Source organism: Chelonia mydas, chromosome 13 (assembly GCF_015237465.2).
Source record: "Chelonia mydas isolate rCheMyd1 chromosome 13, rCheMyd1.pri.v2, whole genome shotgun sequence".
NCBI lineage: Eukaryota > Metazoa > Chordata > Testudines > Cheloniidae > Chelonia > Chelonia mydas.
In genome coordinates this window covers 34,496,076-34,509,594 of record NC_051253.2, presented here as the reverse complement: position 1 = coordinate 34,509,594, position 13,519 = coordinate 34,496,076, and the positions used below count along the sequence as shown (strand labels likewise).

The window sequence follows — 13,519 nt, the reverse complement described above, 5'->3', positions numbered from 1 at the left end:
AAAGGGTCTGGGTCTGTCTGTGTGATGCTTTTGCCGGCGACAGAACAGGAATGGAGTCTTAGAACTTAGTAAGTAATCTAGCTAGATATGCGTTAGATTATGATTTCTTTAAATGGCTGAGGAAATAAGCTGTGCTGAATAGAATGGATATTCCTGTTTTTGTGTCTTTTTGTAACTTAAGGTTTTGCCTAGAGGGATTCTCTATGTTTTGAATCTAATTACCCTGTAAGGTATTTACCATCTGAATTTTACAGAGGGGATTCTTTTTACTTCTATTAAAATTCTTCTTTTAAGAAGCTAAATGCTTTTTCATTGTTCTTAAGATCCAAGGGTTTGGGTCTGTGTTCACCTATGCAAATTGGTGAGGATTTTTATCAAGCCTTCTCCAGAAAGTGGGGTGCAAGTGTTGGAAGGGTTTTGGGGGGAAAGACATTTCCAAACAACTCTTTCCCAGTAACCGGTTAAACGTTTGGTGGAGGCAGTGGAAGTCCAAGGGTGAAGTGTAAAATAGTTTGTACCTTGGGGAAGTTTTAACCTAAGCTGGTAAAAGTAAGCTTAGGAGGTTTTCATGCAGGTCCCCACATCTGTACCCCAGAGTTCAGAGTAGGGAAGTAACCTTGACACCACCCCAAAGAGATGCCTGAAAGAAACTGGAACAAAGGACAGTAACTATGGGGGGTGTGAGTGATTGCTGGACCCAGACTAGGAAGGAGTCTAGTCTGTGAAAGAAGCTTATTGGAACATCTCTGAGGGTGAGATTTATCTGCATTCAGTTTCCTACTGTATTAGACTTGCACGTTTTTGTTTCATTTTGCTTGGTAATTTACTTTGTCTTGTCTATTATTACTTGGAATCACTTAAATCCTACTTTATATTTAATAAAATCACTTTTTACTTATTAATTAACCCAGAGCAAGTAATTAATACCTGGGGGGAGCAAACAGCTGTGCATACCTCTCAATCAGTGTTATAGAGGGAGAACAATTTATTAGTTTACCTTGTATAAGCTTTAAACAGAGTAAAATGGATTCATTTGAGGTTTGGATCCCATTGAGAACTGTGTGTCTGGGTGCTAGAGATACGAGCACTTCTTAAGCTGTTTTCAGGTAAGTCTGCAGCTTTTGGGGACATGGTACAGTCATAGAATCATAGAATAACAGAGTAGGAAGGGACCTCTGGAGGCCATCTAGTCCACCCCCTGCCCAGAGCAGGACCAATCCCAACTAAATCATCCCAGCCAGGGCTTTGTCAAGCCTGACCTTAAAAACTTCTAAGGAAGGGGATTCCACCACCTCCCTAGGTAACACATTCCAGTGTTTCACCACGCTACTAGTGAAAAAGTTTCTCCTAATATCCAACCTAAACCTCCGCCACTGCAACTTGAGACCATTACTCCTTGTCCTGTCATCTTCTACCACTGAGAACAGTCTAGATCCATCCTCTTTGGATCCACCTTTCAGGTAGTTGAAAGCAGCTATCAAATCTCCCCTCATTCTTCTCTTCCATAGACTAAACAAGCCCAGTTCCCTCAGCCTCTCCTCATAAGTCATGTGTTCCAGACCCCTAATCATTTTTGTTGCCCTTCGCTGGACTCTCTCCAATTTTTCCACATCCTTCTTGTAGTGTGGGGCCCAAAACTGGACACAGTACTCCAGATGAGGCCTCACCAATGTCGAATAGAGGGGGACGATCACGTCCCTCGATCTGCTCGCTATGCCCCTACTTATACATCCCAAAATGCCATTGGCCTTCTTGGCAACAAAGGCACACTGCTGACTCATATCCAGCTTCTCATCCACTGTCACCCCTAGGTCTTTTTCCACAGAACTGCTGCCTAGCCATTCGGTCCCTAGTCTGTAGCTGTGCATTGGGTTCTTCCGTCCTAAGTGCAGGACCCTGCACTTTTCCTTATTGAACCTCATCAGATTTCTTTTGGCCCAATCCTCCAATTTTTCTAGGTCCCTCTGTATCCTATCCCTGCCCTCCAGCGTATCTACCACTCCTCCCAGTTTAGTATCATCCGCAAATTTGCTGAGAGTGCAATCCACACCATCCTCCAGATCATTTATGAAGATATTGAACAAAACCGGCCCCAGGACCGACCCCTGGGGCACTCCACTTGACACCGGCTGCCAACTAGACATGGAGCCATTGATCACTACCTGTTGAGCCCGACAATCTAGCCAACTTTCTACCCACCTTATAATGCATTCATCCAGCCCATACTTCTTTAACTTGCTGACAAGAATACTGTGGGAGACCGTGTCAAAAGCTTTGCTAAAGTCAAGGAACAATACATCCACTGCTTTCCCTTCATCCACAGAACCAGTAATCTCATCATAGAAGGCGATTAGATTAGTCAGGCATGACCTTCCCTTGGTGAATCCATGCTGACTGTTCCTGATCACTTTCCTCTCATGTAAGTGCTTCAGGATTGATTCTTCGAGGACCTGCTCCATGATTTTTCCAGGGACTGAGGTGAGGCTGACTGGCCTGTAGTTCCCAAGATCCTCCTTCTTCCCTTTTTTAAAGATTGGCACTACATTAGCCTTTTTCCAGTCATCCGGGACTTCCCCCGTTCGCCACGAGTTTTCAAAGATAATGACCAATGGCTCTGCAATCACAGCCGCCAATTCCTTTAGCACTCTCGGATGCAACTCGTCCGGCCCCATGGACTTGTGCACGTCCAGCTTTTCTAAATAGTCTCTAACCATCTCTGTCTCCACAGAGGGCTGGCCCTCTATTCCCCATGCTGTGATGCCCAGCGCAGCAGTCTGGGAGCTGACCTTGTTAGTGAAGACAGAGGCAAAAAAAGCATTGAGTACATTAGCTTTTTCCACATCCTCTGTCACTAGGTTGCCTCCCTCATTCATTAAGGGGCCCACACTTTCCTTGGCATTCTTCTTGTTGCCTTCGCTGGACTCTCTCCAATTTTTCCACATCTGGAAAGGGTAGGGGCCCAAAACTGGACACAGTACTCCAGATGAGGCCTCACCAATGTCGACTGGAGGGGAACGATCACGTCCCTCAATCTGCTGGCAATGCCCCTACTTATACACCCCAAAATGCCATTGGCCTTCTTGGCAACAAGGGCACACTGCTGACTCATATCCAGCTTCTCGTCCACTGTCACCCCTAGGTCCTTCTCTGCAGAACTGCTGCCTAGCCATTCAGTTCCTAGTCTGTAGCTGTACATTGGGTTCTTCCGTCCTAAGTGCAAGACTCTGCACTTGTCCTAGTTGAACCTCATCAGATTTCTTTTGGCCCAATCCTCCAATTTGTCTAGATCCCTCTGTATCCTATCCCTGCCCTCCAGCATATCTACTGCTCCTCCCAGTTTAGTGTCATCCGCAAACTTGCTGAGGGTGCAATCCACACCATCCTCCAGATCATTTATGAAGATATTGAACAAAACCGGCCCCAGGACCGACCCTTGGGGCACTCCACTTGATACCGGCTGCCAACTAGACATGGAGCCATTGATCACTACCCGTTGAGCCCGACAATCTAGCCAACTTTCTACCCACCTTGTAGTGCATCCATCCAGCCCATATTTCTTCAACTTGCTGACAAGAATACTGTGGGAGACAGTGTCAAAAGCTTTGCTAAAGTCAAGGAACAACATGTCCACTGCTTTCCCTTCATCCACAGAACCAGTTATCTCATCATAGAAGGCAATTAGAGTAGTCAGGCATGACTTTCCCTTGGTGAATCCATGCTGACTGTTCCTGATCACTTTCCTCTCGTGTAAGTGCTTCAGAATTGATTCCTTGAGGACATGCTCCATGATTTTTCCGGGGACTGAGGTGAGGCTGACCGGCCTGTAGTTCCCAGGATCATCCTCCTTCCCTTTTTTAAAGATGGGAAGTACATTCGCCTTTTTCCAATCTTCCGGGACTTCCCCCGATCGCCATGAGTTTTCAAAGATAATGGCCAATGGCTCTGCAATTACATCTGCCAATTCCTTTAGTACTCTCGGATGCAACGCATCCAGTCCCATGGACTTGTTCTCGTCCAGTTTTTCTAAATAGTCCTGAACCACTTCTTCCTTCACAGAGGGCTGGCCACCTCCTCCCCATGCTGTGCTGCCCAGTGCAGTAGTCTGAGAGGCGGGGAACCAGCTAAGCAGCGGGGGACAGCAGAGCAGCAAACAGCAGGAGTTTGCCTGGAGTGAGCCCACTGAGGCTTACACCCTAACGACTTCTCTGAGTAATTACTGCATCTCCTGAGGAAGTTCACAGTAGGAAAGTAATATGGATGGGGAGTGTTCAACTGTTGTGACCTGCACTGGAAGTGCCATGTTTGTCTTTCTTCCAGAGGACAGAAGCAACTTTGTGTGTACAAAGTGCAAGCTGGTCTCCATATTGGAAGAGAAGGTTCAAGGTCTGGAGCAACAGGTATCGACCCTGCGTTGCATAAGAGAAACTGAAGATTTCCTGGACAGACGTCAGGATATGCTTCTACAGGCACACGGTTCTGAAGATTCAGAGCAGGCTGCGCAGCACAGACAGGAGGACGGTGAAGAAATCTAGCAACATGTGACCTCCAGAAGAAGAAGGGGGAACGTCCATGTACCAGCAACGCAGAGACAGGTAAGTAACCATTTTCATGTTCTCTCCACAGGTACCATTGCGGGGAGTGGCCCAGATGATAAATCTGGGGGAAGGGAGCAGAAGGAGACTCCACCAGTTGAAAGGCATGAGATGCACTGTCCTAAGGTTGGGTGTTCCACGACCACCACTCCCAAGAGAAGGAGGCGGGTGGTAGTGGTCGGGGACTCTCTCCTCAGGGGGACTGAGTCATCTATCTGCCGCCCTGACCTGGAAAACAGAGAAGTCTGCTGCTTGCCAGGGGCTAAGATTCGCGATGTGATGAGAGTCTGCCGAGACTCATCAAGCCCTCGGACCGCTACCCCTTCCTGCTTTTCCACGTGGGCACCAGTGATACTGCCAAGAATGACCTTGAGCGGATCACTGCAGACTACGTGGCTCTGGGAAGGAGGATAAAGGAGTATGAGGTGCAAGTGGTGTTCTCGTCCATCCTCCCCGTGGAAGGAAAAGGCAGGGGTAGGGATCGTCGAATCGTGGAAGTCAAGGAATGGCTACGCAGGTGGTGTCAGAGAGAAAGCTTTGGATTCTTTGACCATGGGATGGTGTTCCAAGAAGGAGGAGTGCTAGGCAGAGACGGGCTCCACTTAACGAAGAGAGGGATGAGCATCTTCGCGAGCAGGCTGGCTAACCTAGTAAGGAGGGCTTTAAACTAGGTTCACCGGGGGAAGGAGACCAAAGCCCTGAGGTAAGTGGGGACGTGGGATACCGGGAGGAAACACGAGCAGGAGAACGCGAAAGGGGAGGGCTCCTGCCTCATACTGAGAACAAGGGGCGATCAGCAGGTTATCTCAAGTGCCTATACAGAAATGCACAAAGCCTGGGAAACAAGCAGGGAGAACTGGAGGTCCTGGCAAAGTCAGGGAATTATGATGTGATTGGAATAACGGAGACTTGGTGGGATAACTCACATGACTGGAGTACTGTCATGGATGGGTATAAACTGTTCAGGAAGGACAGGGAGGCCAGAAAAGGTGGGGGAGTTGCACTGTATGTAAGGGAGCAGTATGACTGCTTAGAGCTCAAGTATGAAACTGCAGAAAAACCTGAGAGTCTCTGGATTAAGTTTAGAAGCCTGAGCAACAAGGGTGATGTCGTGGTGGGAGTCTGCTATAGACCACCGGGGGATGAGGTGGATAAGGCTTTCTTCTGTCAACTCGTAGAAGCTACTAGATCGCACGCCCTGGTTCTCATGGGTGACTTCAATCATCCTGATATCTGCTGGGAGAGCAATACAGCGGTGCACAGACAATCCAGGAAGTTTTTGGAAACTGTACGGGACAATTTCCTGGTGCAAGTGCTGGAGGAACCAACTAGGGGTGGAGCTCTTCTTGACCTGCTGCTCACAAACCGGGAAGAATTAGTAGGGGAAGCAAAAGTTGATGGGGAGCTTGGAGGCAGTGACCATGAGATGGTCGAGTTCAGGATCCTGACACAAGGAAGAAAGGAAAGCAGCAGAATACGGACCCTGGACTTCAGAAAAGCAGACTTCGACTCCCTCCGGGAACTGATGGGCAAGATCCCCTCGGAGAATAACATGAGGGGGAAAGGAGTCCAGGAGAGCTGGCTGTATTTTAAAGAATCCTTATTGAGGTTACAGGGACAAACCATCCCGATGTGTAGAAAGAATAGTAAATATGGCAGGCGACCAGCTTGGCTTAACAGTGAAATCGTTGCTGATCTTAAACACAAAACAGAGGCTTACAAGAAGTGGAAGATTGGACAAATGACCAGGGATGCGTATATAAATATTGCTCGGGCATGTAGGAACGGAATCAGGAAGGCTAAATCACACCTGGAGTTGCAGCTAGCGGGGGATGTTAAGAGCAGCAGTCCTGGGTCTGTGTTTGCAGCAGGCTAGCATGTCTGGCTCAACAAGGACAGGAATGTCTGTGAGGGGAGGGCTCCTGCCTCATACTGAGAATGAGGGGCGATCAACAGGTTATCTCAAGTGCTTATATACAAGTGCACAAAGCCTTGGAAACAAGCAGGGAGAACTGGAGGTCCTGGTGATGTCAAGGAATTATGACATGATTGGAATAACAGAGACTTGGTGGGATAATTCACATGACTGGAGTACTGTCATGGATGGTTATAAACTGTTCAGGAAGGACAGGCAGGGCAGAAAAGGTGGGGGAGTAGCACTGTATGTAAGGGAGCAGTATGACTGCTCAGAGCTCCGGTTTGAAACTGCAGAAAAACCTGAGTGTCTCTGGATTAAGTTTAGAAGTGTGAGCAACAAGAGTGATGTAGTAGTGGGAGTCTGCTACAGACCACTGGAGCAGGGGGATGAGGTGGATGAGGCTTTCTTCCGGCAGCTTGCAGAAGCTACTAGATTGCACACCCTGGTTCTCATGGGTGCTTTAATTTTCCTGATATCTGCTGGGAGAGTAATACAGCGGTGCATAGACAATCCAGGAAGTTTTTGGAAAGCGTAGGGGACAATTTCCTGGTGCAAGTGCTAGAGGAGCCAACTAGGGGGGGAGCTTTTCTTGACCTGCTGCTCACAAACCGGGAAGAATTAGTGGGGGAAGCAAAAGTGGATGGGAATCTGGGAGGCAGTGACCATGAGTTGGTTGAGTTCAGGATCCTGACACAGGGAAGAAAGGTAAGCAGCAGGATACGGACCCTGGACTTCAGGAAAGCAGACTTCGACTCCCTCAGGGAACGGATGGGTAGGATCCCCTGGGGGACTAACATGAAGGGGAAAGGAGTCCAGGAGAGCTGGCTGTATTTCAAGGAATCCCTGTTGAGGTTACAGGGACAAACCATCCCGATGTGTCGAAAGAATGGTAAATATGGCAGGCGACCAGCTTGGCTTAACGGTGAAATCCTAGCGGATCTTAAACATAAAAAAGAAGCTTACAAGAAGTGGAAGGTTGGACATATGACCAGGGAAGAGTATAAAAATATTGCTCGGGCATGTAGGAATGAAATCAGGAGGGCCAAATCGCACCTGGAGCTGCAGCTAGCAAGAGATGTCAAGAGTAACAAGAAGGGTTTCTTCAGATATGTTGGCAACAAGAAGAAAGCCAAGGAAAGTGTGGGCCCCTTAATGAATGAGGGAGGCAACCTAGTGACAGAGGATGAGGAAAAAGCTAAGGTATTCAATGGTTTTTTTGCCTCTGTCTTCACTAACAAGGTCAGCTCCCAGACTGCTGCGCTGGGCATCACAACATGGGGAATTGAGGGCCAGCCCTCTGTGGAGAAAGAGGTGGTTAGGGACTATTTAGAAAAGCTGGACGTGCACAAGTCCATGGGGCCGGACGAGTTGCATCCGAGAGTGCTAAAGGAATTGGCGGCTGTGATTGTAGAGCCATTGGCCATTATCTTTGAAAACTCGTGGCGAACGGGGGAAGTCCCAGATGACTGGAAAAAGGCTAATGTAGTGCCAATCTTTAAAAAAGGGAAGAAGGAGGATCCTGGGAACTACAGGCCAGTCAGCCTCATCTCAGTCCCCGGAAAAATCATGGAGCAGGTCCTCAAAGAATCAATCCTGAAGCACTTACATGAGAGGAAGGTGATCAGGAACAGTCAGCATGGATTCACCAAGGGAAGGTCATGCCTGACTAATCTAATCGCCTTCTATGATGAGATTACTGGTTCTGTGGATGAAGGGAAAGCAGTGGATGTATTCTTTCTTGACTTTAGCAAAGCTTTTACACAGTCTTCCACAGTATTCTTGTCAGCAAGTTAAAGAAGTATGGGCTGGATGAATGCACTATAAGGTGGGTAGAAAGTTGGCTAGATTGTCGGGCTCAACAGGTAGTGATCAATGGCTCCATGTCTAGTTGGCAGCCGGTGTCAAGTGGAGTGCCCCAGGGGTCGGTCCTGGGGCCGGTTTTGTTCAATATCTTCATAAAGGATCTGGAGGATGGTGTGGATTGCACTCTCAGCAAATTTGTGGATGATACTAAACTGGGAGGAGTGGTAGATATGCTGGAGGGCAGGGATAGGATACAGAGGGACCTAGACAAATTGGAGGATTGGGCCAAAAGAAATCTGATGAGGTTCAATAAGGATAAGTGCAGGGTCCTGCACTTAGGACGGAAGAACCCAATGCACAGCTACAGACTAGGAACCGAATGTCTCGGCAGCAGTTCTGTGGAAAAGGACCTAGGGGTGACAGTGGACAAGAAGCTGGATATGAGTCAGCAGTGTGCCCTTGTTGCCAAGAAGGCCAATGGCATTTTGGGATGTATAAGTAGGGGCATAGCGAGCAGATCGAGGGACGTGATCGTTCCCCTCTATTCGACATTGGTGAGGCCTCATCTGGAGTACTGTGTCCAGTTTTGGGCCCCACACTACAAGAAGGATGTGGATAAATTGGAGAGAGTCCAGCGGAGGGCAACAAAAATGATTAGGGGTCTGGAACACATGACTTATGAGGAGAGGCTGAGGGAACTGGGATTGTTTAGTCTGCAGAAGAGAAGAATGAGGGGGGATTTGATAGCTGCTTTCAACTACCTGAGAGGTGGTTCCAGAGAGGATGGTTCTAGACTATTCTCAGTGGTAGAAGAGGACAGGACAAGGAGTAATGGTCTCAAGTTGCAGTGGGGGAGGTTTAGGTTGGATATTAGGAAAAACTTTTTCACTAGGAGGGTGGTGAAACACTGGAATGCGTTACCTAGGGAGGTGGTAGAGTCTCCTTCCTTAGAAGTTTTTAAGGTCAGGCTTGACAAAGCCCTGGCTGGGATGATTTAATTGGGGATTGGTCCTGCTTTGAGCAGGGGGTTGGACTAGATGACCTCCTGAGGTCCCTTCCAACCCTGATATTCTATGATTCTATGGTACTGAAGTCCCAAGCTGCCAGGGAAAATGGGCTCAGAAATAATCTCAGCACATCAGGTGGCAGTCACAAGGGGGTTTCTGTGACCCAACACATCACAGCCTGACTGCCAGTGGATGCATGGGTTGTGGGCAACAAGTCAGAAGATGCCAAAGACAACTGAGGAATATGGTCCATAGTAGCCCATATTGGAGGATTCTTGGTGGCCTGAAAGGGCATTGAACTCTAAGGGAGCCATCTTGTGTGTTACTGGTGCTGGCGAAATGAGGGACCCCTCTGTGGACTCCACTAACTCTGGGAAGTCCATGCACTGGGTGGGGAAAAGATATGCTTGGGTGGGATCCACATCCATGGAATTGCTTGAAGGCACCCGAGTCCACCAGCATCTCTAAGTTAGTGCTGGGCATTGCAAAGTGCCAGAGCTGGAGAGGGAGTTGGAGATGTGTTGGTTGCTGATTGGCCATCACCAGGGTACTGGCAGATGAGTGTCGGTGTGGGCTGCTGGAGAGGGAGGAAGGGTGCCAACACAGCCTGGACGACCTTATCAGGGCTGGTGTCTGGCATTTTCTGACCTGGGCACAGCTTGGGCCCTGGGAGGGCAGCTTGTTGCAAAATATCCTGGTTCCCCACAGTATAGGCAGAGGCCCAATGCCAGACATCCATTCTTTTCCATGTTGGAGAGGTGGGGCCAGACCTGAGTGACTTACATCCGTTTGCCAATAGAAAAGGGACCGGTGATGGTGGGGCTGGAGCTGGCAGGAGCGAGGCAAACCATCTTTCTTCTTGGAGGCCTTTGGTCAGTTAGTTGTAGATCTTAATGAAGGCCGGATGTGGATTCCACCCAGATCAGTTTATTTTTCACATTGTTGTATTGGTCAAGCTGACTCTAATTTAGGAATCCACTAAATTTATCATGATTGCTATGGAATGCATCAGCTAGGTAGAGCTTGAGTTTGTCGGAGTCAGAGCTGAAGGCAGCTTGGCTTGAACTTGTGCCTCCAGGGTGGCAACTTGGGCTTTGAAGATCAGTAATGGACTCAAGAACAGCTCTGGTGACTCTTCTAGCAAATCAGACAATGTAGCCAATCAGGCAGTGTGCTGTTGACACCAATCAGCTCTACCGGTACAAGCATCTTTCCACTGGTATTTCTGCCCCAAAAGGAAAATCCAAAATTCTTGCTTTTGTGAGTCACATCTGTCCATGTTCGGGATTGGTCCTGCTTTGAGCAGGGGGTTGGACTAGATGACCTCCTGAGGTCCCTTCCAACCCTGATATTCTATGATTCTATGTGTCATGTTTGGGCTTGTATCTGCGTTTGTGTGGGTCGGTCTTGTGTGTTTCATTTTTTTGTCTGGTGTGGTTTTGTGTTCTGTGTGTTTGAATCCCTGGCTTGTACGAGCGTTGTGTGTCTCATATTAGGTTCTTCTGTGTGTGTTTGTGCTTTGTGCATGGGTGACTCTTGCTTGGAACAATCTTGCATGGCTTCTCTTCCAACTTGTGTGCACGTTTTTATCTTATGTTGGGGTGTCGCAGGGTGAGTACACCCCATCCCCCCTTTGGGTAGGGCAAGAGTGTTACAGCCCTGTGGCTAAGTCCACTTGGCCGCCCTTTACCTCAGGAAAGCCTGGCCTAGTGTCCAGAGTCAATATAGCTGTCCTCTCCCCCAGGGAAGTGTGGTCTAAAGGCCAGAGTCAGGATTGGGGCCCTCTCCCTGAGAACTGAGTGGCCAAAGGCCAGAGTCAGTATAGAGGGCTCTGCCTCGCAGGATATATGCCCTAGTAGCTAGAATCAATATAGATGACCTCTCCTTTGGGGCCATGTGGCCCAATGGCATTGCTTAATGGCTGTAAGGGTGGATGGGCCACCACCAAGGGGGGGTTTGCTGGCAGGGGTAAGGGGATCCGGGCCCTCCCTACTCCATGAGGCCCCAGCCCAGGGCCCTGTCAGCAGCGAGTGTACTCATCACTGAGTCAGCGAGGATCCTAGTGAAACACGCTGACTTATCACTCAGTTCCATTACCAGATCAATGTATAGTCCCCCTCGCCTACTTCCTACCCTGTGTCCGGATGCGGTGGTCCTGGTGTCTCTGGGGTCTCTGGGTTCCTCGGCCTGTGCAGCTCTCTGCAGCTCCGCTCTCCCTCAAGCATCCTCAGGTAGGCAGGTAACAGCCTGGGTCTCAGCGGGTCTGACTTCCACAATTTGGGGCTTCAGTGGCTCCCAGGCTCAAGCTGGCAATGTGTGTCCTCTCTCTCTTTGGTGGACAGCCCTGACTGAGCTAAGCTGCTCCCTTTTATACTGGTGCTCCTGTTGGAGCATGCCTAGCAGGGGCGAGGGGGTGTGGCTTCCTTGGCCCACAGTGCGGGGTTAACACTTCCCTGTCCAGTGTGAGGTGAGTACACCTGGCTTGGGTCAGTCAGATCCTTGTCTGTCTCCAGTGTTGTGCCCTGTGTGTTCTTGTGTGTCTATCTGCATGCATTCCTCCAAGTGTCTCTTTCCACATACCATCTTCCTTCCCTTGCCCAGAGGCAATGGGTGAGCAAGCTGAAACGCCAACCCCACCCTACCCAATCTGTTCCCTTTGAAACAGGGACGTGGCTTCGGTCCCAAGAGAAAAAAATTACAACACTCCTGTGTCTCTCTCTCTCTCTCATCATGTTCTTCCTCATCTCTCTCTCTCCTTTCATTATTAAAATTCCAAGCACACATTTCTTCCCCTCACAAATAGGGCAGACACCCAATGGCATCCAATAGGGGGTTCTTCTTCCTTCGGAGAATCATTCTTATCCTGAAGGGAAAGAATCACTTAGCTGCAGGTTGGCCATGCGTCTGGTTTTGAACCAGCTGCCTCTTTTTAGGTGGTTTGTCCCCAGACACAATGGGATGTGCTTTTGTCTGGTGTTGGACAAGGGACGCCTTTTGGAAGAATGCGCAGTTCTGCCACAGCCAGCGTGACCTGGCACTCATGGGGATGGAGTAGCATGCTCTTTGAAATTGCATCCTCCGTATGGCGTGACCTCATATGCACCATGTCTACTAGGTCACGCCGGTGGGAGTGGGGTCACCCCGTTCCCAGAAGTACCATCGTTTCTGGGATTCTGGGAATGCGTGAGTGGCCACCGTACGTGGATGTGTGAGGTGTGCTGTCACACCCGGCCCTTAAGACTGACTTTGATCTCCTCTCTTCCTGTTCTGACAGCACGGTAGCCCCAGGGATACGTGTGCTGTAACTGCCATCTTCGAATCACCAAAGGGATTTAGATGTCCAGTTTCCAGCTAGTTCTCATGGCCTCCAAATTCCTTATGTGCCTGAGAAAATCTCAGACCTCGGTGTGCTTGGATGCAGAGCTCTGCCTCCCGCTCTCTTTCCGCTGTGCTTTTGGAGACATGATAGCCTGCTGATGTAGAACAGATCAATGAAATTAGTTTTAATTGTTCACTTTATTAATATAACTTCATAAGCAAAGTTTTATGAATGAAACAACATTCATTCATAAAACCAGTTACCCCAATAACTGGTTAATTGAGTTTCACTTTCAATCCAATTGCTGCTTAAATCACTGAAACTTGCACTGCTTCAACATTGTAACGCAATAAATATATAAATAACAAATAAATTTGTTAGTCTCTAAGGTGCCACAAGTCCTCCTTTTCTTTTTGTGAATACAGACTAACACGGCTGCTACTCTGAAATTGTAACTTTGTTCACTGTTTGCCATTCCTTACACTTGTCCATGTTGTAACCCAAACTCCATTTTAACTTGTCCCAAACTCCATTTTAAAATGCTCACTTCATTTTTGCAAAACCCTGCTGTAATCTTATTAGTTTAGTTTAGATGTGTGAATGAGGTATGTATGGATGATGGAATCAACCTCCAGCCCCAGCCTGTCCTGATGAAATAAAGTGTAAACACCAATGGCTGAAGATGCAGACAACAGCCCTGACAAAGCAAGAAGAGTCCACCCTAACAAGAAAAGAACAAAAGTACAACTGAAGAAACATCAAAGCCAGGTCCCAGGCTGAAAATCATGTCTGCAATTGACGGGTGATCAATCACACCAAACCCAGAGGCAGCGTGACACAGCACGATCTATAGACTCTGGATTCAAACTAAAGCCTACAA

At 48.4% G+C, this 13,519-nt stretch overlaps 1 protein-coding gene across 1 annotated transcript in view; it reads left to right on the top strand.

The window, feature by feature from the left end:
- LOC102937210 (ribonuclease pancreatic) overlaps positions 1–13,519 on the top strand; it is a 391,285-nt gene that overhangs the window by 13,541 nt on the left and 364,225 nt on the right. The window lies entirely within an intron of this gene.